We start from the raw sequence: 25,846 nt of genomic DNA on the forward strand, positions 1-25,846 counted from the left end.
TGTTCGCTACCAGAACCTGTTGTGGAAGGAGTGCCAGTTGTCCTCTGACAGCCGATACATGCTGTGACATGTACATACACACACACACACACACACACACACACACACACACACACGGATGCACGTGCAATGATAAATAAATTGAGAGAGAAGAGAGACAGAGACAGAGAGAAAGGGAAGACAAGTATGGATTTTTCAAGTGTATCTCTCTCTGTGTGTAAAATGGATAAGAACAATCTTGTTGGCTTCTAAATTATTCCTCTAAAAGATGCCACCCCGACCTCTTTAACATTGTTCAAAGACTATGGTGGCTTGAATGAGAAATGTCCACCACAGGTTCTAGTATTTGAACATTTAGCCTTTAATCTGTGGTACTGTGGACTAGACAGTACCTTGTGGGAGGCAATATGTCATTATGGGTGGACTTTGAGGGTTCATCATCTCTCATTTGTTTCCATTTTGCTCTCTGTGTGTATGATCTCTCAGAGTCCTGTTCCTGCCACCATGCCTGCCTGGTGCCATGCATCTTCTCCAGGACCAGCTTGTTTCTTCTGGAACTATAAGTCAAAATAAACTCATCCATCAGTTGCTTTGGGGCATGGCGTTTCATCAAGGCAACGGAAAAGTAACTCATACAGAGATAGCGTTTACAGCATGATTAAAAGTCCAGCAAGTGAAGCCATAAGGTGGCCTGGGGGACATTATTTAGATTCAGGGAAGAGAAGCAAGTGCAGGAAACTCAAGGTTACACTTGATTTTGGTCTTAAATAAGCACGAGTTTGTTTGCTGTCCTTGGCAAGATGTCTCTTGAAAACATGCGCTGTCGTGCAGGCAGTTTGAGTTATATCAGTGGTGCCTGGGGTTTTCTGACTTTTCCTCGGCAGGACAGGCAAGGTGAGCTTCTTTTCTCAGGCTTTCTCTCATGTGTCCCCATTGCTTTTCCTGCCTATCTACCCTGCCTCGGTGTGGTGTGAGGAAGGTAGCAGACAAAACCACAGCATCAGGAAGCATACCGTACTCTGCTGGGTCTTACTGACATCCCTAGTGACATATTAAAGTTCTTGGAGATCTCTAGCCTGGAAGATACAGCAACCAACTCACGGAAGATGGAGACAATAGAGCACGGCTCTTTCATTCATCCTGTTCCACTGTGTGACAATGGACCCAGCTAGTGGAAGTGAGTTCACAGGGTATAAATAGGTGAGCTTCTGGGTGACACAGAAGGGGACAAAGAGACCTTTCAGGAAAACGTGATGACTGCCTTTGACACTGTTTCCATCAATGAATGGAGTGTTAACAAAGTACCTACTATCTCTCAATGGATTTTAGTTTAGCAATGGCAGTGGGGAGCTGCTTGACAAAGGAAGCCATGCCAAGGAGACCACGTCACTTTCCAGAACCCAGAGTACACAGAGATGACGTGGGGACTGGGGACGTGTCCGTTTCCAGGGTCCTTGATTATCACTATGAATTTCAATAACCAGAGGGGGATCCAAAAGTGACCTAAAAGTTGTGTAATGATGAAACATTTAACTGAATTGGATCATGGTTTGGCCTCAGCCCAGATTATCAGTCATAGGAGTTACTGGATAGGATTGGCTGCCCTAGAAAAACGGGTTTCAAATGGATCCAGGGCCTGAATCTTCCTGGAGTGCTTGTCTGCACAGATCATGGAAGTGGGCACCCATAGTTTCCAGTTCACGGGTTGTGGGTGGGCCTGAGACTGGCACTGCCAGACGCTCAGAGGTGGAACTCATTTTGTTAGTCTTGGGAGCCAGATTGAAAATTTCTGGAAAAGAAAAGGCACTGGGAAACAATGGCACATTTTGAGGATTAAACCAGAGGAAGACCCTTCATGATATATACCCAAAGCTGACTCCCCTGTCACAGGGTATTTACATTAAAGAATGAGAAGTTTCACACAAGGGCTGAGGTGAGTGCAGTCAGTAAAACATTTGCCATGGCAGGTGTGAGACTCTGATTTAATCCCTGAAACCCGCATAACGTCCAGTGAGGTGGTTCAAACTTAAAGGCCTAGTGCAGAAAGACAGGTAGATCCATGGGTCTTACTGGCCAGCCTAGCCAAACTGGTGAATCCCAGGCCATTGGCAGACCTTATCTCAAAAGCAAGGTGGGTGATGCCTGCTTAACAAAAGAAACCAGAAGTTAACATCTGGCTTCCCTAAGCCTGTACACACATGTGCAAAAGTGTGTGCACATGTGCATATGTGTACATGCACACACACATACACACACCTATAAATTTCAGGAAAGCTTTTGACGGTTGTACAAGATCTCCCACTGGCAGAGTAAAATGAAATTTGACCTTCTTTCATCTATGTGGATGGAGATTGCTCGTTTATTTCCCGGCCCAGACACAAATAATCACACAAAAACTATATTAATTACAACATTTAGGCATATTCCTGGCTAGCTCTTACATCTGAAATTAACCCATTTCTATTCATCTGTGTATTTCCACGAGGCTGTGGCTTACCGATAAAGGTTCTGGGCATCTTTCTTCTTCGGCAGTTAATGGTGTCTCCCTGACTCCACCTATTCTCTCTCTATATCTCTGTTAGGATTTCCCGCCTTGGCTCCACTCTGCCCTGCCACAGGCCAAAGCAGCTTCGTTATTAACCAACGGTAATAAAAACATATTCACAGCATGCAGAGGGGAATCCCACATCATCAGATATGATATAGAGAGGAATACTGTGCCCCTCAGGCTGGGCCGCCTGTCCCGTGCATCGAAGCAGGTGGTTCTCGGCAGCCTGCTGCTGCTGACACTGCTACACTCACAGTCGCTGCTCGCCTCCTGGTGCTTCTTGCTGCTCAGTAAGTGCCCAGTGTACATTGGCATGACATCTGCCCTAACTACACCCCATTTTACCACAAATCAAAACAATGACTCTGAACAAATTGTCTCTGACACCATATGCTCTGCCTGCTGTATTCCTGCCTTGGGAGCTCAGAAATGTACGCTATTTGTTTCCAAGAGGCTGAACCCAACACCTATCTGCTGCTGAGGCTATTTCCAGTGCTCTTGGAGGGTGGCCTCCAAGAACGTATGACCAGCACCCTCAAGTTTTATTTCTTCTTTTTTTCTAATTTTATGAGAAGGGGTCTCTCTATGTAGCCCTAACTGGCCTGGAACTCAATATCTAGACCAGGATTGCCTCGAACTCTAGATTTATCTGCCTCAAAGATCTATCTGCCTGCATGTGCCTCCAGAGCTATGGGACTAAAGTCTTACACCACCACATCCACATTGGCTTTTCTGGAGCTCACCATTTACTCATGGATGCTTCTGTGACCTTATAAGAAGAGTGTCTTGTCCCCAGAAACACTGGCAGATCTCAGTATTGGTGTGGCCATACGATGAAGCAGCAGGTTGTACTTGAACGCTGGAGGAAGTGCACACACAGACAGACCTGAGAACAGAGAAAACTTTGTCACGTGTTCATAGAACTTGATCTTCTCTGCCTGTGTGTCACCATGCCACTCAGCTCTGCGTCAGTCACTCTCAGGAGTCTCCCGACAGTAAACCATGGGACAACATTCATTTGTTCAAGGAGAGGTTGAAAGGGACAGAGCAGCAGAAGTGGCTTTTTCACCTCAGCCTCTCTCATGGGAATTTTCTTGGCTATATTTTGCTAAATATGACTCATGAGGAGGAGAAAAGGCCACTAGTTCAAAGCACAGGAGGTGAGATTGTTTCTATTGTTGTTGTGGCATTTGCCCCAGCTAAATCACTTCCCTAGCTCATAGAGGAGGATGCTTATACCAACACCTCCAACATTGTGGGATAGGGCTCCGGTGGGGATTTCTGGGACTCATTTCATTCCACATCTTTCCCATCCTGTGCAATGACTTCTGTGTTGGGCACACTAATGAAGGGCCTGACTACCGTGATCATATCTATTGGTCAGGGGTAAACTCGAGGTCACTCCCTACTCACACATGCGCTTCCATCTCCTTGATTCCTTGAAACCAGTCTATTTTTTAACAAAACGGACTCCGTATGTACATTGCTGTGGTCCAAGCCACTGTCGAGACCATCCCAGAGCAGGAGAACCTAACTTCCTCAAGTTGTTGACCTGGAATGAGGTAGTTAAGATATCCTTATGGGTAAGATGGACTGTCTGAATTCTCCACTATAGGAAACCAAGCAGAACTGATAACTGATACAGTTAGAAATAAGTATGTTTTATATGTTTTATCACACAAAACCCATAAGCAAGGGAGGGGAGCAGAGAAAAATGTATAGCTCAATAAAAACAATAAAAAACATAAGCACAGTGTGTGCAGCCTTTGTCTCCTGGTCTCCTCAGCCCCAACCCCAGGCACGTCTTTAACTAGCACTTTAACCATGCAAGTTCCCATTCCACTGGAGTCAGAGCTTCTTGAGTCGCAGAGGTTGCTGGCATGAGTCCAATGTGCAGGAAAGAGACTGGTTTCTGCCAGGGTGGGGTCAGATGTAGGGGAAAGCTCAAGAGTGAGAAGTTAAACCTTCACACGCTCCTTCACATAAACACTTGGCACCAAGCTCTCCTGGCAGAAGCCACGCCAGAAGATGAGCAGGGTCCATGGGAATTGGAGGTAAGCAATTCTTGGAAGTCAGGGCAGCCAGCCAGCCCCTGCTAGGTTTGCTCACAGGATTCTGGGTCCAGCATTGAGATCTCCTGACACTATCTCCAAGCAGGAGACAGGTACACACCGGAGCAGGACAAGGAGAAGCACAAAAATGAGAAAAATCCAACACGTTGTTCCCCTGGGAAAAGGTTAAGAGTAGGAATTCTGCATTTCAGTGGTCTCTTTCTAGACCAGAGACCTGTAGGTCAGCCAAGGAGGGGCCCATGGAAAGTTCTGGTGCTAGTAAAGAGGAAAGATGATTGGGTTTACTCTGATCAGCTGATATGACTTGTGACTTGATAGTGGGGTGCTCTGCTGAGAGGAGAGGAGTAGGGAGACGTTGGACCGGTTTCTGGATTCTGTATCTTAAAGTCATGCTGGTTTAGGCACATAGCCCTGAAGTCATGGCAGGTGAAATCATCAACTCTGCTGTAGATATGTGGGATCTAAAGAGGGTGAACTCTAGGTGGTCTGAAACTTCTTCAAAACACAATGGTTGGGAGAAACTGGGGAGCATCAAGTCTGACCTTGGTACCCGGACAATCGTCTTAATTTAAATCACTGTTTGGCCTAAACAAACACACAAGCAGGGCTCATCAAAATCTGTAGACAGTCACCCTGGCAGGGCACCAAGGGCAGCAGCTGGTGTCATTGCAATGGAGACAGCTTCAGCTTCATGTTCCCTCCAAGATGCAGCTGGGGCTTCGGATTTCATTCTAGGAAGTTCTGTTGGGCAAGTTAAACTGGAATCATCTTGCTTTCTTGGGAATCTGCTGCTCCTTTTGTTTGCCATTCCTCAGGGTAAACCTGCAGTCCTTGTTATTTTCTATTACTCTGATGATGATAGGCAGGCAGAAAGATGGACAGATGAACTGACAGACAGACATGTGCGCGCGCGCACACACACACACACACACACACACACACACACAAACACATGTTTCTCACCATGTTGGGGACATGGAGTCTCACCTTCTTACTTAAATTATTTTAGATTTTAATTATTTTGTTATTGCTGTTGTTTCTTGCTCTCTTTGCCTTCAGTTGGGTAGAACAACAGACAAAGTTTTTTTTTTTGTTTTGTTTTTTTTTATGGAAGAAATAAGCAAAATCATCAGCCCCTCTTGAGTTGTTTGGTGAACTCTTTTTACATTATCTTTTGGTCTGTTCCCACACTTTCTTCTAAAAGCACTCTGTAGGATGAAAGAGGCCATGTGTCAGAAGTGAGCTTACTCAATTTGTCGTGTGCCATCACCAGTTTCTCACCTGACCATTTTGGGCAGCACCAACAATGACCTTTATTATGATCTTTTTGGACACTCCAACTGGTAGGAAACAGATGCCTCTGACCCTCAACTTGGAACAAGTTTCATCTAAGACTTTTTTGTCTCGCATTTTAAATTTTCCACCTCTGGTGAGCCCTGCTACCTGCTTTTGCTCATCTTCTTTATAAATTCCTCAAAAGGAAGCAGGGAATCAAAAGACTGCCACCAAGGAAGAGGAAGCTGATAAATTTGAATCTGGGAGATCCAAGGATATGAGCTCTTAACCCATCAGGTAGATTCCAGGAGTAACAATTGTTCCATGGGCATGTGACCCCAACCCCAAGCACCATTTTGGAATAGTTCATACGGTGGAATCTTGGCTTGAGAATACTTCTGTTTCTTTGTGTGTACTAGGCTTTCTGTATAGCCAGATTTTGCAGCTGTGCAGCTGTTCTGTGAATGCTACTTGCTACTTCCTGAGCAGGTGGCCAGCTCTGATTCACCCTCCATGCCCTTGCTTGGCCACCAGGCTGTTTTAGTACCAACAGGACACAAGGCAGTACTAGTCACAATTGAGCCGCCATCTTTCTTTGCAGCTGAGTCTTTATCCCTTCCTCTGAATGGGGCTGCAACTCAGCAAATATGCACCAATTTGATTTCCAACTTCATTCTCAAACTTTGGAAATTCTAATGGATATTAATACAGTAAAAGAAGAAGTGACAGTTGTCACATAATTAATAAAAACACATAGACAAATATTGGGGTTCAACCTGAAGGTCAGAAAAGCAAACAACCAGCCACTGGTGCTTACCTCTACCTCAGTCCAAAATGGTGATCCTGTCTCCAGGAATCCTCAGAATAAGACTGCTGTGGGACATTGGTCTGTGCCCTGTCTCTTGTATTTTAAATAAACATTGATTGGCCAGTATCCAGGCAGGAAGTATAGGTGGGATGACCAGGCAGGAAGTAGAGGTGGAGCAATGAGAATTCTGGGAAGAGAGAAGTTTCAGTCTGCAGTAGTCACCCAGACACAGAGGAAGCCAGACACAGAGCAAGCAAGATATGACTGCCTCACTGAGAAAGGTACCAAGCTACGTGGTTAAAACAGGCAAGAATAATGGGCTAATATAAATTATAAGAGATAATAAGAAGCCTGAGATAATAGGCCAATCAGTTTTATAATTAATATAGACCTCAGTGTATTTCTTTGTGACTTAACAGCTGCCGGACTGGGCAGGAACTGGAGGGACAGAAACCCCGGTCAACATGAGACTGACAGAGCTGTCTCCTCCCATCTTATATTCCCGTCTAGTGCTGGGATTAAAGGTGTGCACCACTACCACCAAGTTTCTATGATAAACTAGTGTGGCTACTGGGATTAAAGGTGTGTGTCACCACTGCCTGGTCTGTAAAGCTGACCAGGGCAGCTGTTTTACTCTCTGATCTTCAGGCAAGTTTTATCTAATAAAATACAAATGAAATATCACTATAGGCAGTTGTATCAATTTGTAGTTGACAGCATGATTCTTTAAATATGCATGCATTTAGAGCTGAAGAGATAGCTCAGGGGTTAAAAACATGTCCTGCTCTTGTGGACATGAATTTGGTTCCCAACACCCATGTCAGAAGACTCATAACCACTAATAACTCCAGCTCTTGAGGAGCAGGGGACAGATACCTGTGTTTTCTGTGGTATCTCTACTTATTTGTACATACTAACAAACATTTACATACATAATCTTAAAAACAAAAATGAATTATGGACAAATCAAGCTATCTAACATACATTACCTTACATACCTATGTTTTGATTTTTGTGTGTGTATGCATGTGAGATGAGGTTAATTACCTTTTAGTAATTTTCAAATATATAATATGTTACTTTAACTATAATCATTATTTTATATAATCTCTTAAATTTACCTCTCCAATCTGAAATGTAGACTTTAACATCTCCTTAGAGCCAAGCACAATTTCCAACATCTTTTATGCACAACACCTCCACTCCTTGTTTCTACCCAGAATGCTCTAGTCTGGCTATAGCTGTCTATCCAGATTCTATGATTCAATATTCTAAACAAGTTCCAGTTCCTACCCAAGATGTCTCCCCACTCTCGTCCTCACTGGTATCTTTTAAACATGCCCCCCTGGCACAGTGAGTTGGCCCTGGAGGCCATTGAGAACCTCTTGGGGACTTTGAGAAAATCTAGACCCTCACCTGACAGACAGATGGGAATGCCATGGATGAACTACATGTTGCTTTACTAAGTTTTGGAAGTGATTTTATAGATAATTAGGGTTGGGAACAACAGGTAATATGCAACCAACTCATTTTAGTATTTAGCTAGCTATGCCCATTGCTGCTTATGAGTCTAATGGATATATGACCTGCTAATTCTGTGATTTCCTCAACTTCCCCAGTCAGTTTCTACTGAATGTTGTGAGATTCCCCATTTGATGATGTCATCTATACTGGTTGCTATTTGTTCTTTTGCTTGAAAGCCTCAGTTGGGGAATTCTCTGCTCTGCCTCACACTCTGTATTTGGGAACTCCAGCCGAATGCCTTAAAGGGGTGTTCACAGTTGATTTCTGATAGATGCTTTGAGTATCTGATTTGGTGAAGTTTTGCTATTTAACCTCTATCTATCTATCTATCTATCTATCTATCTATCTATCTATCTATCTATCTATCTACCTACCTAGTGTCATCTGCTATTTCCCTTTACTTTGGCTTGCTATATGTCCAGTAAATGCACTTATTCATAAATGGATGTACAGCCATTCTTTGGACCATACAGCACAATACCTAACCAGTGTTAGGCTCAAGGCTGAGAATGCTAGATGAGTATTTGGATACACATCTTTGAAAGCAGTAAATGTTTTGGTTTTTAAATTTTTTGCATCTTTTAAATGTTCTAGACACTGGAGTTATGAAGGTGAGACCTATAGTAGCCAATGGGACCAAAATCATTGGCTAACAGGTTGACTTTGATGAGAATCCTGTGTGTTGGTTGAGATACATATATGGCTAAGGTAGAGTTTGCCATGTGAGATACCCTTGGCAGGTCCATATATTTGAACACTTGCTTACCAGCTGATGGCAATGCTTTGGAAGACTGTGGAATCTTTGATGGTGGGGTCCACCTGAAGGAAGTTAGACAAGTGGAAGAGGGGGCTGAATCTTGAGGTTTATATCCCAGGCCAGTTCAGAGTTTCATAGTCTGCCTCGGTCTGTCTGTTTCTCCCTCCTCATCTCTCTCTGTCTCTGACTCTTACTGTCTCTGTTTCTCCCACTGTCCCCCTTTCTCTCTCTCTGCTGTCTCTCTCTCCCTACTACTGATTCACCAGACTGTGAGCAAACATCCTTCGGCTCATGCCACCATCCCTTTGCTGACATAATGGTTTGTACCATCTGGCCAAGAGCCCATGAACACCCTTCCATCAGTTCCATCTTCCCAGGCATTTGGTCACCGCAATGGGAAAAGTAAGTAACAGAGGATTCCTATGGTTACTTGAAGAGGCCAGTAGAAGATGAAAGTGAATTGTGGGTTTAAAAAAATAGGGGTCTCTGAAGATGAGGAAGTTCAAAAATCCATGCTGTTAGACTCCACAGGCCCCCATGGTTCACAGGCAGCAGAGAGAAGCTGAGATACCCCCCTCCCTTACAGATTGAAGGGTTTGCCTGTACCTTGAAGACTATAGGAAGTAAAGGAGGCATATAGATGGCAGTACATGTGTCTGACATGGTGTCAACATGGGAAAATTCAGATGCCCATGGCTGGGTGTGTGCCTGATCCAGTCTGCATCTATCTGCCCACTGCAGGCAACTTTTTGGCCCATTCTTTTGTTTTCAGCACTGCCTGGGACTATTTGGAAGTCATGTGAGTCATGGCTTAGGTGCTGGCTCTGTCCTTCCCATAGTCTACATCTTTCCTTGGGTATTCAATCCTTCTACCCCGAAGCTCTTGGAATCCCTTGAATCATGTTTTTTCACTGTTTAGTAACACCAACTCCCGAGAATAGATTTTATAAACAAATCCTTAGGGTGGCATACTTTTTCTGATAACATTTGTATCTTATCAAATAAATAAACAAATATCTCCCAAGTTCCTAATGCATTCTAGCATCTGCTACAGTGGGGAATTATTACCCGATTAGATGAGGAAGAAGACCGAAGGGCTGGGTCTCCTGCACTCCAGCAGCTAGGACACACAGGCTTCCTCCTCCTCTCATACAGGGAGACCTATCTGTTGCTTCCTCATGGGCCTCCAGTGTCATTCTGAGAAAAGCCCAGAACTGCTCTGCAAACTGATGGAGGAGGGTCATCTGTCTATGTGTTACTTTCATTGGTTAATAAAGAAACTGCCTTGGCCCTTTAATAGGACAGAAAATTTGGTGGGTGGAATAGACAGAACAGAATGCTGGGAAGAAGGCAGTGAGGCAGATGCCTCAGGCAGACACCATAGCTCTCCTCTCCAAGATGGACACAGGTTAAGATCCTTCCCGGTAAGCTACCACCTCGTGGTGCTACATAAATTACTAAATATGGGTTAAAGCATGATGTGAGAATTAGCCAAAAAGAGGCTGAAACTAATGGGCCAAGCAGTGTTTAAATGAATACAGTTTCTGTGTAATTATTTCGGGTAAAGCTAGCCGGGTGGCGGGAAGCAGCCCGCCGCCTCAACACTACAGCAAACTTCTTTTCTTTCCATAAACATCCAGTTTCTATTGTTCTCATCTTCTCTTACTGGGAAACACAGCTGTTCCCTAACAAGGCCTTTGACTTAGACTAAGGCATGGGAAAGACTGGTTTGTAGCAAGGCTTCCCTTATTCACAAATGGCCCCACTTAGTCCCAAAGCACCTCCTATAAGCACTGGACACGATATTAATACACCCATAGTATTCAGCCATATACAATACCACACTCTGCTCATGATATCGTCCTTTTGTGTACAATCTATTTGCCTGCAGGTGTTCATAGGTTCCTGCTTAACCAAGTTATGCAAGGATTTGATGAAATGATACAGACCTTGAATAGAGCCCAGCACAAAGCAAGCACTCCACACAAGCCCTCTCTCTTGCCAGCACATTCCCTTCAGAACAGATACCTGATGATCTACTGTTTTTCAGGATACCTCCATTAGTTCCAGCCCACTCAGTTGCTACCATGCCACCCTCCACTCCAACTGTCCCTTACCCCTTCTTTCACAGCTGCCATCAATGGCATAATGGCAGCATTAAGAATAGACATAGAATTATTTTTTAAAATCCATAGCTATAAAAATTCAGTGTTTCTATTGCTTTTTTAGCTATCACCAACTGTAATCACATCCTCAACATCCTCAGCATCTTTAAGCATGGGAGTTCTGACAACAATGGCATCTTGGGCACGGGGCCAGTTGGAGCCTCCAGTCTTCATTTTGCTTCCTGTCCCTTAGCATTCTGCGAGATGCACCGGACACCACAGGATCTTGTTAGGCCGAGTTTGTCTGAACCGTGCTGTCACTGGGAATGCAATCACCTCCAGAAATCAGCAAGCATCACCTCATTAATTCCAGCCCAGATGTGATGTCAGAAAGGCTGGCAACGTTCAGGTACAATGCTCTAAACAGCTACTTAGGATGCCTGTCTGCATCTAAGGAGAGAGGAAAGAGATGCAGTAGCCTGTCTTTGAGATCCTAAAAGTAATTTATCACAACATAATGAGAGTCAGAGGGAACTTGATTTTGTAACATAAAACAATAGTGACAGATAACCCTTCAGAACGGGTAGAAAAAGCACATTAGAAGGGTTACTTTGGGAACATTTATTCATAGAGTACATTTAGAATAAATGTACAATTACAGTTTAGAAGACAGTTTGGTCAACACAGTGCTTGCCACGCAAGCATGAGGACTTGAGTTGGAGCTTCAGGACCCACAGTATTCTAAGTAGTGGTGTATTTGCAATCCCAGTGCTTGGGATGTAGAGACATGCCAATCTCTTGGGCTCTCTGGCCAGCCAATCTAGCCTACTTGGTGAGCTCCAGGCCAATGAGAAACCCCTGTCTCAAATAAAAAGGTAGGTGGTGGCTGAATAATCATACCTGAGGAGGATCATTGTCTTTATACTCACATACATGGACACACATGAAAATATACACACGTGAGTGAACACACATTCTCAAACACATAGAAACATGTTACTATAGGAAGACAGATAATTTCTCAGGCACTTTTGTCTCCACATGTCTCTTACTATTCTTTTTTCTTTTATCCTTTTTCTCTTTCTCTCAGGGGTGCATCCTCCTTAGTGGATACAGTGGCATCCATCTCTTATTATTTAAATTTTGTTTATTGAATGAGAAAATAAAACAGACCCACAGAAAGACAAGCCAGGTCAGTGATGGGCTTCTTATGCTTGCCTCTGCTCCCATCTTTCTCTTCAACTAAATATTTCACTTGCACAGGGTCCAATCCTAGATACATTCTGTGTGGTGTAGGCATTGGGACCTGGTGGGCATCATAGCCATAGTCTTGATTTTTTTTCTTGCCTATAACTCCTTGCAAGAAGCATAAAAAGTAGCCAAGGAACTATGTTTTATCAACAACAGCAAAACCCTGAAATCTAATGTACAATGAGGGAGTTGTTTAATTTTCAGATCATTTGTCACATACCCCATGTCTTGGCAGGGAGGGTGGAACACTGGGATGGAGGCTGAGAATTTGAGAAGACAGCCGAGTGACACTTCTGCCCTGACTGTTACTGTCCTGGTGTCAGTACAAGAGATGCTCTGAGACAGGGCTAGTTTAAGTGTTTTGAATGCCCAGATTGGGTCAAGGCTGGGTGGCCTGGTACCACAAGTGTAGACAGAGGTCTGTTTTCAGTGGCTTGGAATGGTGGTATATTTCATAAGTTATTAGTTATTTAGAGACATATATAGGCACCAAGGTCATATGCTTAATCCCCAATCTGATGACTAAATATTTCTTTAAAAAAATCTGGGTCTTTTAACCTCGACCCAGAAAGACAAATATTATATGTACTCACTCATAGGTGGCTTTCAGAAATAAAGCAAAGAAAAACAAGCCTAGAGTTCACAATCTCAGAGAACCTAGACAATGAAGACGACCTGATGGAGGACTCTTATTGGTTAATAAAGAAACTGCCTTGGCTTTTTGATAGGGCAGGATTTAGATAGGTGGAGTAGACAGAACAGAATGCTGGGAAGAAGGGAAGTTAGACAGTTACCATGACTCTCTTCTCGGAGATGGATGCAGGCTAGAATCTTCCCGGTAAGACACCACCTCGTGGTGCTACACACATTACTAAATATGGGTAGCATAAAGCAAGATGTGAGAATTAGCTAATAAGAGGCTGAAACTAATGGGCCAAGCAGTGTTTAAATGAATACAGTTTGTGTGTTGTTATTTCGGGGCATAAGCTAGCCAGGCGGTCAGGAGCTGGGCGGCAGGAACACAGCCCACTGCTCCTCACTACAAGCCCTAAGAAAGACATATATGGATCTAATCTACACGGGAAATAGAAAAAGATTAGATATCCTGAGTAAATTGGGAGCATGGGGACCATGGGAGAGAACAGAAGGGAAGGGTAGAGGAATGGTGGGGAGTGGAGAAAAATATATAGCTTAATAAAAATATTTTAGAAAAAGAGTTAGTAATAAGCCTGAACTATCAGTTGAGCATTTATAATTAATAATAATAATAAAATCCAAGTTTTCCATACTTACCCAGGCGGTACTATATGCAGTGAGAACTTAATTTTTTGTGTCTTTTATGATGGATAAATGTACAGATAGATACTAACTAGCATCAATAATGGAATACAGAAAAGTTGTCAGTATAGGTAGAAGGAAAACAATGATCCAGAATCCTGAGGGTTGGCTGGACCTAGAAAGAGATTGAGGGAAAGTCAGTGATAAACACCAGGTTAGAGGGATCAAACCCAGAAGCACTGAATTGGGCATTTTTGTACATAAGAGGAATCTAGCAGACAAAATCCTAGGTTATATTTGACACCAAGACACAAGCAAATACATTGAATTGACTATTTGAACTTCTAAAAACAGTGTTTGTGTGAGGGAGTCCCATCCTAACATAGATGCCTGGCTTTGCCTGCAGCAGGGGATACCCTGAGAGAGGACCACCGAATTTAATAGATATGATCAATCTACAGAGCTCTGGACCCAGTGTCTCACTAGAGAAGCCAAGTCTGTGGTGCTTGGGAAGTTGGAGTGGGTGGAGGTACAGCCATGGCTAGTGACATGAGGGCAGGTGGCAAGCTCCCCTAGAGCCTTGGTTTTCTGGAATGAATGGTCAGTGTTTCTGGATAGCAAACCAAGTAGTTGAGCTTACTTGTGTCTAGGTTCAGCACTTCCCTGGAAGCAAGACTTTCACGGCCTTCAGCTGGGGCTTGACTGAGTGGGAAGGAGAAGAACAATATGGAGCTTCACTTACACTTCCAGAAGAGTGGCAGGCATGGCCAGTGTTGTTTATCAAGCAGCTGCCCCTCTATACTGTCTGCTGTGCTTGGATATATTAATATGATTAATAATTACTCTTCTACTAAAGTTCCTGTTTTTTCCCGATTCTGTTAATGGAAAATTAAAGAATAAGAACAATAAAAATGACTCCTAATGATGTATTCATAGACTCATGTATCCAACTGTCAGTTCTCAGGAACATATGTTTGTAGTAGACAGTAATTGACAAAGAGATACACAACTAGACAGCGTGCAGAGGGTGAGAGAGAGAGAGAGAGAAACTTTGAAACACTCAGCCCTAAATGGGATGTCTTTATCAAACCCCTTACCTCAAGGCTCAGGGAACTGTGCGAGAGGAGGTAAAGAGATCCTACAAGCCAGAGGTGACGGATGACTTCAAGAATACAGCCTTTTCCAAACAGAACAGGACGAATGCACAATGAGCTCACAAAGACAATGGCAGCACATGCAAGACCTGTACAGGCTCAAACCAGACAAAACCCCAGCACTGAGGAGGGAAAGTGGAGACAAAGTTCCACGCCTATCCAGGAAGCGATTTGATACTGATGCGTACAGGGAGGTGTCCCTGGGTAGGTACATCAGCCACATTCCAGGGTGTGGCCCATGCCCAGCAGCGGATGGCACAACAAAATGGGTCCCATGTTTTGTTTAATTGTGAGCTTTTTGTTCTGGTATTTCTTTTTAGTCTTATTTGTCTTTCAGATTATCTGTTTGGATTTTTTTACTTTTTTGTTTTTGTTTTTTTTGCTGTTGTTTTTCTTTTTTTTTTTTAAGAGAAAGCACATAAAAGTTGGGTAGGTAGAGAGGTAGGGAGGATCTAGGAAAAGTTGGGGAGAGGAAAGACAGTAATGAAAATATATGGAAAAAATTAAATAAAAAAAATTTCAAAAGAAAAAAGTTATTGGAAAATGTAGGGGATAAAAACTCCCAAACCTTTGTTGCTGCTGTTGATAGAGCTAAGTTGGTAGGGCACTTGCCAGGCATGCTCAATGCCCGGGGTTGATAGAGCTAAACTGGTAGAACACTTGCCCCTCATGCTCAATGCCTGGGGTCAATTCTTAGCTCCACATAACCTGGGTGTGGCAGCTCACACTGTAGTCCTAGCACTCAGTTCCCAGAAACAGCATTCTCCAACACTCACCTCTGCTATCTGTCCCGCTGCTTACACAAACAGTGCCTAGATATCTTGTACACTCACCTCCAAAGAATGTTCCTCATAGGTAAAAAACAAGACAGGTTTCTGAAAGGGTCAGTTGTCCTGGCTTTGGGGTCCACGTACAATTTGGATTCATCCAGCTTGCCTGCTCACCCCTTTGTGTTGACTCCTGATACGCGTTTGTTAGTTTTCTCCTTGACTGAGTCTCTGGTTGACGAGAGGCTTTTGCAGGTGACTTGCATAGACCCCCCTTCATTAATTTGGGGTTTGGACATCTGCCATCTATCTCACCCCTCTTTCTTGTCATCAGCAGTGTTGCAGTCAATACAAATAAAATTCAAAGGCCTTTGCCTATAGGCAAATGAAGCCAGCATAAATCAATGAACTATTGAGCTCTATGCCACATACTCTGGATACTGTGTAATTCCATTTTTCTGGCTCTCGGAGCACTCCAAAGACTCCAAGACTTAGCTTAGAAATCTCCTTGCCTTTCCTAACTTAGCTCATAATGATCTCATGCAGAAATGTGGACTTCTGGGAAAAGATAGTTGAGCAATGAGAGTTATGGGGTTGCCTCAGCCTTGACAAAATCTGGACAGTATGTAATGTGACAGAAGGTAGTTATATCTTTCTGAAAGTCATCCCTTTGACCCACCAGAATAAGAAGCATCGTCCGTGTCCCTTCACACTAGACTTGGCATTCACTCCAAGTTTCTGCAATCAGGGCTAAGGAGATGGTTCAGTTAGCCAAGTGCTTGCTTTATGAGGATATGAGTTCGATTCCACAGAACCCATATAATATATCTGGGTGTGGTGTTAATCTCAGCATTTGGGAGGCAGAAACGAGTAGCTCCCTGAAATTATTTCCAAGGTTGACCTCTGATCTCAATACATGTGCACAAACACATGAATATACAAGTGTACACACACATGTGCACATACATACATACATACATGTGCACATGCACACACATGTGGATTTCTGCTGTCAATATCCAGGAATATAAATTTTAATTGTTCTTCAGTTTGTGGCTATTATTAATAAAGATGCCATGAATATATAATATCTTATGAGGGCACATATTTGTAATGAGGTATGATTATATTTATAGTTTTTTGTAAATAGGCCTTTTCATTCCTTACATATTCTAGGAGTATTTTGTGTCTGTATGTTGTTTTGTATTAACTTTGCATCTTCTGTCCTAGTGAACCTTTTAATGTTAGAGTTAATTTTATCATTAATCCCATAGGTTTCCAGGTTTACTATTTTCTGTAGCACGAGGTGATTCCTCTGCCAGTGTTCATACTCACTTGCTTTGGTTTTCTGTAGTCAAATGACATTCACTAGAACCTCATGGTACCGTCAGTCTACAGGGAAGGCAGCGAGCCCTGACTTTGCCCCTGAGCTCAGGATTTCTCATTCAACAACAGGCTCTCTAGGTCTTTGGCCAGCTCTTATTTTAATTTTTTTAAAAAAGATTTTAACTAAAATATTCTGATGATGTGTATCATGTGTGTCTGTGACCGGATCTGTTAAGGGAGTGTAGGTGTCTGCAGAGCCTAGAAGTGGGTGTTCAGATCCCTCGAGTTGGAGCTATAGTCACTTGGAAACACTTGACATGGATGTAAGGAACCACTCCTGACTCCTCTGCAATGGCAGTATATCCCTGAAACCACCGAATCCTCCCTCCAGCCACTTACTTTGTTTTTCAGTGCTTGGGATCAAGCTTAGGGCTTGCACATCTAGGCATGAACTCCAGCACAGAGCTACTTCTCAAGCTCCCTTCGCCCTCATTACAGTAAAATGCTCATCTATTCTTATTTTCTCGAGAGTTTAAATTAAGCATGGCAATACTTGTTTTAAACTTTTAAGTTGAACCTTACTAATATGGCGTATGATATTTATAGAATGTTAAAGATTCGGACTTTGAATTTCAAGCACAAACCTCATTTGAACAGGGTGTATATTAATGTGTTTAGAGAACATTTTCTCAAATTTATTTAAGATTTTATGTCATTGTTTATGTCACTTTGGTCTGTAAATTCTCAATTTCTTACACATTATCTCCCCCCCCCCGATTTATCAATTTCTAGGGCCTTCAGGAGTTATAAAAAAGTTTATTTAAAGCAGATTTTCCTTCCCTTTTAATGTTTAGAAACAATGTCTAAGGAAGAAAAACTACATGGTGTTTTCAAAGATCTTTATTTTTTTTTAAAAAAAAATTTAATACAGGTGAACAATGAAATGTGATCACATCTACCTTCACTTAAATGTAGAGAAATACAAGGCAACTCCACAAAAATCAGGAACAAGACACTCTCTCCATATCTCTTCAACATAGTTCTTAAAGTTTTGGCTAGAGCAACAAGACAACAATAGGAGATTAAGGGGATTCAAATTGGAAAGAAAGAAGTCAAACTTTCATAATTTGCAGATAATATGATAGTGTTATGATATATGATATGATATGATATGATCAGTGACCTCAAAAACTCTACCAGGGAACTTCTACAGCTGATAAATACCTTCAGTAATATGGCAGGATCCAAGATCAACTTAACTTGGGTATTTCTAAACCAGCTAAGATTGGTTTGAGTGTAGAAGGAAGCAGTGGGGCTGCATCCCGCCACCCGGCTAGCTTTACCCAAAATAATTACACGGAAACTGTATTCTTTTAAAACACTGCCTGGCCCATAGTTTCAGCCTCTTATTGGCTAATTCTCACATCTTCCTTTAACCCATATTAGTGATCTGCATATCACCACGAGGTGTGGCTTACCAGGAGAGGTCTTAACCTGCGTCCATCTCAGAGAGGAGAAGCATGGCGACTGCCTGAAGCGTCTCCCCACTGCCTGCTACCCAGCATTCTGTTCTGTCTACTCCACCTACCTAATTTTCTGTTCTCTTAAAGGGCCAAGGCAGTATCTTTATTAATAATGAAAGTAACACATAGACACTCCTCCATCATTTGAGGTGAATTTTTACTGTGGAACTTCCCTTCTGCCCCAGAGGGTTTCCTTTTCCACATATTGACGGAAACACCAGTGCAGCTCAACTCTCCAAAATTTTCATTTTCAAGATAAGCTTTGGATGCTAGAAATAGAGGTGTCATTCAAAAGAGAAAACCCTCACCTCTTTCTTCCCATGTAACCATATTTGCTTTGATGCAGCTGTTGTTAATTGATCACCAATATTGTCAATATTGCTAGTCTACTTTGGGGACTACTTCATTTGGGTCCTTCCTTATTCGCTAGGCCTTTCCACCATTGAATGGATAAAATGCCATTTTGAAGGAAAACTTTGTGAACTAGAAAAATACATGCAATCCTTTCATGGAACAGTATTTTAGGAACGATGGACTGTCTTTTACACAGTTTGAATCCAGACTGAGTTGGACTAATTATATTGAACTTTGTACATTCATATAGTGATTGTTAAAACCTGAGTTGAGGATGGGATTTATTCCTCTGACTACTTAGGAAATAGAGACAGCGGGGTTGTTTTATGATTTGACAGGAGTTCAGCATGGGTCCTGACAGTGCAAACCCTCAATAAATTCTTGATTGCTGGGACTACTGCTGGTACTACAGGTCCCACTTTCCCAAGGACTCCCCAGGAAACTGGCCCCATGGAGAAGGCTGCTTTGCCTTAGTACCAGCAGAAGCCTGGGACAGCATCACAAGAGAACAAAGAGATCGTCCAGTGTCCTGTATTGCGATCTATTTCAGGTTCTCCATTTCACCTCCTGAGGACCAGCTCTGAGGCCGTGAAGCCCTGGAGCCTGAGCAGGTAACAGGAGCAGATGCCCAAGCACAGTCCAGCGACTCTTCTGGACCCAGGGTTAAGGGACAGACTTCCTTCCATGCTTGGAAAAGAACATACAGCCACTATTCTTTTCTTTGAGTCCATACTGATCTGCAAACTCAGCCTACCCTTATCTGAACACACACACACACACACACACACACACACACACACACCCCGCACACACTACTCACAAGGCAATGGGCCTCTATCCTTATTCTCTTAGCACTCAGAGACTGTGAAGTCTCAGGGTAGGTCCTGGGTGTTAAGGTGCCCTGGGGAATCTAGACCCATTCTTCCAGAAGATACTGGGAGCCTGTGTGCTGGGATATCAAGGACACAGACAGCAAAGGAGCTGGTGGAGAGAGGGAAGAGGCCAGGTTGTTTTTTAATTTATTCTTACTCCTGGAGGAGAAGGAGGTGGTGTTGAGGTTCAGGAGGAAAGAGGAGAAAGCTACTCCAGACCAGAAAATGAATGTACATATTTTCTTAATTGTTATTTTTGGTCACTAGATTTGTTACTGATGGGTAAGATAGGACCCACATGTGGGAATTGTCCTTCCATAGTATATTACATGGGTTGTGGGTGTACAGATCAGTAGAAGAGGTACATGTGTTTGGGAAATATGTAGTCCCAGTTTTAACCCTCTCCTCCTTCGTCTCCCAGAAAAACAAAAACAAAAACAAGCACAAAAATCAGAAATATCATACCAATAAAACAAACGGATAACACAGCATGTACGAAAGGCACTATTTCAGTGTCAAACCTTCACCTGGGGGATGATGCTGTATTTGAAAGCCATTCTGAGTCTGCTTTGTTTGTGGCACTCATTTAGTAGACTTTGGTTTGTGTAGATTCAGTTCCAGCCAGCCTGAGCAGAGATAGCATTTTCCACGGGGTCCTAAATATCTAACCCCGTCTGCAGGGGAAGTTTCTATATATGTTGGTACACATGTAGACACACACATACATGTATGTGCACCCTGTGTGCAGGTGTACATGTGTACACACATGCAAGCACGCATGCATACACACAAGTACACTCTTTCCAATCCAGCACCTACCCTTTCACAGCCTCCTCGAAGACATTCTGGCTCTCAGCACTTATGATGAGGAGAGCCAGTCCCCGAAATCCAGCTGCTTCTGAGTCTTTAAGTCCCCTGCAGGCAGAATTCCCTTGGAAGCCTTTGCCTCACCTCCTGCTCACTTCTCGCCCCTGCTCCCTGTTAGCACACAGGCTGAAACCCAGTGTGTCATGTGATAACCCTGTCATTTTATACACGGCAATGGGGACTTTGCCGCTGATCTCTACCTTCCTGGAAAAGAACTTCCACGCCAAGACCTTTAACTTTCCTCTTTTTAAAGACTATTTGCAGCACCAAGCAGCAAACTGTTTTCTTCCTACTTTTAAGGGGAATCCCAAAGAAAACTCAACATTTTACACCAGCTCGCTCTCTGCCCACCTCCACTTGCCATGTGATGGAACTCGGCAAATACAGATTTCTCTCATCATTATGACTCCCCTTCAGCCATCTAGCCTGGCGATCACTGTGACCACTATCTAAATCTAACCCTTGTGGATACACATGTAGGGGTCAGCTCAGTCTCCAAAGACCAGCCAGACCTCCTTCCCTTACTTCTTTCTCCCTTCCTTCCTTCCTTCCTTCCTTCCTTCCTTCCTTCCTTCCTTCCTTCTTTCCTTTCTTCCTTCCTTCCTTCCCTCCTTCCCTCTTTTCCTCCCTCACTCCCTTCCTTCATTGGTCCACCTTTCTTTCTTTCTCTCTCTCTCTCTCTCTCTCTCTTTCTTTCTTTCTCTCTCTTTCTCTTTCTTCATCATCTCCATCTTCCCTTCCCTCCTTCCTTTTTTTCTCCCTCCTTCTCCCCCTCCTGCCTTCTTCCCTTCCCTCCTTTCTTTCCTTTCTTATTTTGAGATGGAAGTCTTACTATGACCCTCTCCCCAGGATGATATTGAATCTATGAGCATCAGTGTGATCCTCCTGCCTCAGTTCCTCTGATACTAGGAGTACATGCATGCTCAGAGCCTAGCCTTCATCTTTTCTTTCAAAGATGTCCCCTCTGCTCTTTGTTTCTGCCTATTTTGCCTGCCAGCAAGCATCCCTGCTGCCTCCACTTGGCACCCACCTCCTGTGAGGTCATCTTCTCACCACCGGCTCTTTCCTTCGGCATGTAAACTCTCTGGCAGTGACTCAATGTTTATGACCATACTAACCTAGGAGGATCATGATGTGGAAGAATAAAGCCCTTGCCGGCGCCAAGCTAAGTGTAGACATGTTCTTGGGAGGGGGACAAGGAGAGGGAGCCAACAGTAGGATGATGGGGATACCTGTGTTGGGGGAGAGACCTCTCTTCAGTCTTGGCATGACATCTAGTCCAGACAGGAAGAAAATGACAGTCATGTTCAGTCTAGCTTGCGCTATTGCTTGGAGGAGGAAATGGAGCCGTCTTGTCCATAAGCCAGGACAAACACATTCCTTGCAGCCAGTGCAAAGGGTAAGGTATGTACAAGGACAGCTTTACAAAAGAAACAGCTAATATTGCTCCCCAGGGGCTGAATGAAGCATGTGCACTAAAACCCCATCTTCCCCCTAGACTGAGAAAGAGCAAACTGAAGTCCCCTTTGATATGGGAACTGTGGTGGTTAATACTGTCACCTTGACAGCATCTGGAACTGCCTAAACAAACCTGTGAGCAAGTCTGGGAGTGGGTTTCTAGATTGGGTTGAAGAAAGAAAACCATGCCTGAATGTGGATGGTACCATTCTGTGGACTGTGGAGCCAAACTGACTGAAAAGAAGAAAGCAACCTGAGTGCCAGCGACTATCTTTCTCTGCTCCCCAATGCAGGAACAGTGTGACGAGCTACCTCACACTTCGGGTACCACGCTTTATCCGCCATGATGGACTGCATTCTCAAACGGTGATGAGAAAACTCTTCCTTTCTTAAACGGCTTTTGTTCAGTGTTTTGGTACAGCAACAAGAAACTGAAATCATGCAGAGGGGATGGTGCTGAGGATAGGAACAAGCACACAGGCGGAGTGAATCAGTGAGATGTTGCAATCGTCTCTAAGACCAGTGAGATCACATGTTTTGTCTGCACCGCAGCTCACGTGTGCACAAGCATGAGACACAACTCATAATTTTGTCTAGAATTATCATAGCTGCTTCCCTCGGGGAAGGGGTTTTAAAGGGAGTAATCATTTGGAGCTTCATCAATTCTAATCCTAATTGAGTCTGGTCATTAAACAGCCTCTCTGGTTGGCTATTTAGCCATCAAATGTGTGGATCCTGACGTCACTGTATCCCTCTCTGGGAGTTGGTAACGTCTGAGACACTTTTCAGTGATTGGCGTTTCGGGTGAGAGTAGGCTATGTCATGGTACCTCGGCTCCTCTGGTTCCTAGAGAAACTGGTGGCTGCTCACTTTGCTGTGAGCACATGTATTAATCATGGGTCAGTCATCTCCGAGTGGATTGATTCATGTGCCCAACAATGTCACCCAAGAGTCAAAAGTGACACCAGAAAATAAACTTTAAATCTTGTTTTATTCACTTGTCTGGGGGGATAGGGACCCACATATCTGGGCATATGTGTGGAGGTCACAAGACAACTTGCAAGAACTGGTTCTCTTTCCACCATGTGGGTTCCAGGCATGGAACTCGGGTCATCAGGATTGGGAGCAAGCACCTTTGCTTGGTGAATCATCTCACTGGCCAGAGAGCTGTCTCAAGACTCCTCCCCCTGAGCCAGGCCATGAGGAATCTGCCTTCCCTTGGGGTCTTACAGGGAGGAGATAAGCCCGCCAGCTTCAACATTCTGCAGCACCAGTTTAGAAAGTAAAAGCGGTGTGAGTCTCTAGTCCTATGGTATTCCAACACATTTAGCAGACTTTTTATTTTTAAAAAATAATAATTAGGCGCAGAAGCCAAGAGGGTCAGGCCAATGAAAGTACAGCTGGACTGTTGAGTATGTAGCAGGAACCAGAACTCTTTCAGATAGGAGCCTCAGGCTGTCATACATGCTACTGCATGGAAACCATTTGAGCCCATGACCACTCAGATAGAGGAACAAGTGCTTCTATTACCTAACTGAAGGAAACTCTTATTCAATTGCAGCTGACAGGACCTAGACTAGACATTTATTTGTCACTACACTTGGGTTTAGTCTCCCCCAAACCAGTTTCATCACAAGGGCCACATGGTACTGATGTTCAATTACAAACCCTTTCTCTGGTGCTTCCGAAGCCAATGGTTTCCACTACAGAGGGAGCAGGGATAAAAAAGAAAGACATTGCTCTTTTAACAGTCAGGCTTCATACTCAAATTAGTAAAAAGTAAAAAATTTGTAACAGTTTCAGCCTGGCTAGTCTTTCCTTGATGACTCCCTGATGTCTAGACCTAGTGATGCACCCTAATAAAGTCTCCACCTAATCTATAGTCATGCTGACATCACAAAAGCACAAGTTGGTACTGCCTACACAACATGGACTCATTACTTTCTCCCTACTCTCCCTGTACTCCTAAAAAGTCAAAGACTCAGCATCAGGATGTGGCTGGACACTTGTAGGTAGCTGCTGAAATAGAACTTCTCAGCTGGCTTTGGAGAGCAGAAGGGAAAGTCTATAAGTTTCACCTGTTATTAAATTGTCCCTCATCAAGAGCATATGGAGAAATGTGCTTTAAGGAGACTCTGCAGATAAACACGTCAAGGTCCCTGTCAAGACAGGTGGTGTCTGAGTCTCTGGAACCCAAGCTCCTGCTGCCTCAGAGGACCTGGAGTTAGTGGGGGCATTTATCGCACAGCCAATGACTTGTAAACACACCTTGTCACCGCATGTGTTCAAGCAATTACTGGGCAATTACACCTGCAAACTACCTGGTAATTAATTGAGAGAATCTTGTGTGGGCTGCCATTTGGGAAGCAGTGGCTGGTCTCTCGCTTCGCTGGAACGATCGTATCCTCTGGAGAAGACCTCATGTCTTCAAGATCCAGCAGGTGAATGATCCACTTAAAACGTAGCTGAATTACACAGAGGAAACAGCTCTGACTCCAAGGCAGATCCGAGTAGTGCTTCCCAGGGAAAGGAAAAGGAATGTGAGCAAAGAACCCGGTCTGCAAATGCCAGAGTCCAGGGGTCCACAGAGAACCAACACTCAGGTAACAAGCACTGGGCTTTGCCACAAGCAAGCACCCATGAGAAGAGATCTGCCAGGTTCTGGGCCCTATGTATGTTGCTTTTTATATACAAACTTGTTTCATTGACAAGCTGCAAGAGAAACATTATTGGCATTATTTTAAATATTTACTTATTAATTTTCGCTATGGGTAAGCACACATATCTGTGTCTTTGTGTGGGTATGTGCATATGTGAATGCCCTGTTCACTGAGGCCAGAAGAGGGTGTTAGCTCTCCTGGAGTTGGGAGTTGTTGACTGTTTTGAGTCACCTGAAGGGGATGCTGAGGACCTCTGCAAGGACAGTGCTACCTGTCAAAGGCAGAGCTATCTCTCCAGCCCTGTTACTACCATTTTAAAGACTTGGGTCTTGAAACTCAGAAAAATAAATAATGAACCTATATCCCCTTGTCTAATGACTGAATGAGTTAAGATTTTTTTAACTCACAACTTCCAACCACAGATCCTGCGTTTAGTCCCTTGCAGTGTTTATTCTTTCTAGAGGAAGAGATAAAATTAACCTTCTAAGGGCGAAGTGACTATGAGAGAGTTAAAGGTGGCCCATAAATCAGAGCAAAGGAATTGCATGTGCATCAAAGATGACATGATAAGAATAGGGCCTTAGAGCATATATAATGCTCTGTATTATAATAATGTTGCTGCATTGAGTTTAGTGTGTGTGTGTGCACGTGCGTGCACACATGTGTATGTACATATATGCCATTGTGTACCCATGGAGCTCAGAGAACAACCCAGAAGTGTTGGTTCTGTTCTCCCACCATGTAGATCCCGGAATTAAACTCCAGTCACCAGGCTTGGAAGCAAGTGCTCTCACCCACTGAACCATCTCCCTGGCCCCCAAAGCATATTTTAGGTGCATTCACAATTCATCTCTAGGGATATCCTAAATGATGCATGCTTTCAGTTGAAGTTTGAAAGCTGTTCCATTATGACTCGATGCTTCTATTAGCCAACCTCTGAGATTACTGGGCTGAGAGTTGGAAGTTCATTTTTTTTTTTTAACCAGTGAAGACATGATGCGCTGAAAAGCACAGACAGGTGTAATCATGTTTTGATGGCAGACCCTTTCAAATACTTGCTATCTATAGCCTTTCATAAACTTTCTCTGACTAATTACTTCAGAGGGCAGGCACAGATTTGGGAAACCGTGCTACCAACAGATGTCAAGTTCTGCCGAAGTCTTGCCAGTTTGGAATCGGTTGGTTCAGAGTACGTGGCAGACACCTAGAGCAGCCCTGACAATTAAAATCTGAACTCATTTGGTCTT

At 43.5% G+C, this 25,846-nt stretch overlaps 1 protein-coding gene across 9 annotated transcripts in view; it reads right to left on the reverse strand.

Annotated features, from left to right (window-relative positions):
• Nucleotides 1-25,846, reverse strand: part of Dusp10 (dual specificity phosphatase 10) — a 550,627-nt gene that overhangs the window by 448,699 nt on the left and 76,082 nt on the right. For 4 of the 9 annotated variants that reach the window (XM_038349380.1, XM_038349382.1, XM_038349377.1 and 1 more), the window contains exon 3: nucleotides 3,292-3,434. The exons of 1 other annotated variant lie outside the window; for it this stretch is intronic. The gene's annotated coding sequence lies outside the window, so the exon portion shown is untranslated. Of the gene's footprint in view, nucleotides 1-392; nucleotides 558-3,291; nucleotides 3,435-5,719; nucleotides 5,829-6,712; nucleotides 6,891-11,101; nucleotides 11,540-13,633; nucleotides 13,794-25,846 lie in introns of those variants that run through there. 4 more of the 9 variants (XM_038349376.1, XR_005287688.1, XM_038349381.1 and 1 more) reach the window with 4 other exon arrangements.

Source organism: Arvicola amphibius, chromosome 12 (genome assembly GCF_903992535.2).
Source record: "Arvicola amphibius chromosome 12, mArvAmp1.2, whole genome shotgun sequence".
Taxonomy (NCBI): Eukaryota; Metazoa; Chordata; class Mammalia; order Rodentia; family Cricetidae; genus Arvicola; species Arvicola amphibius.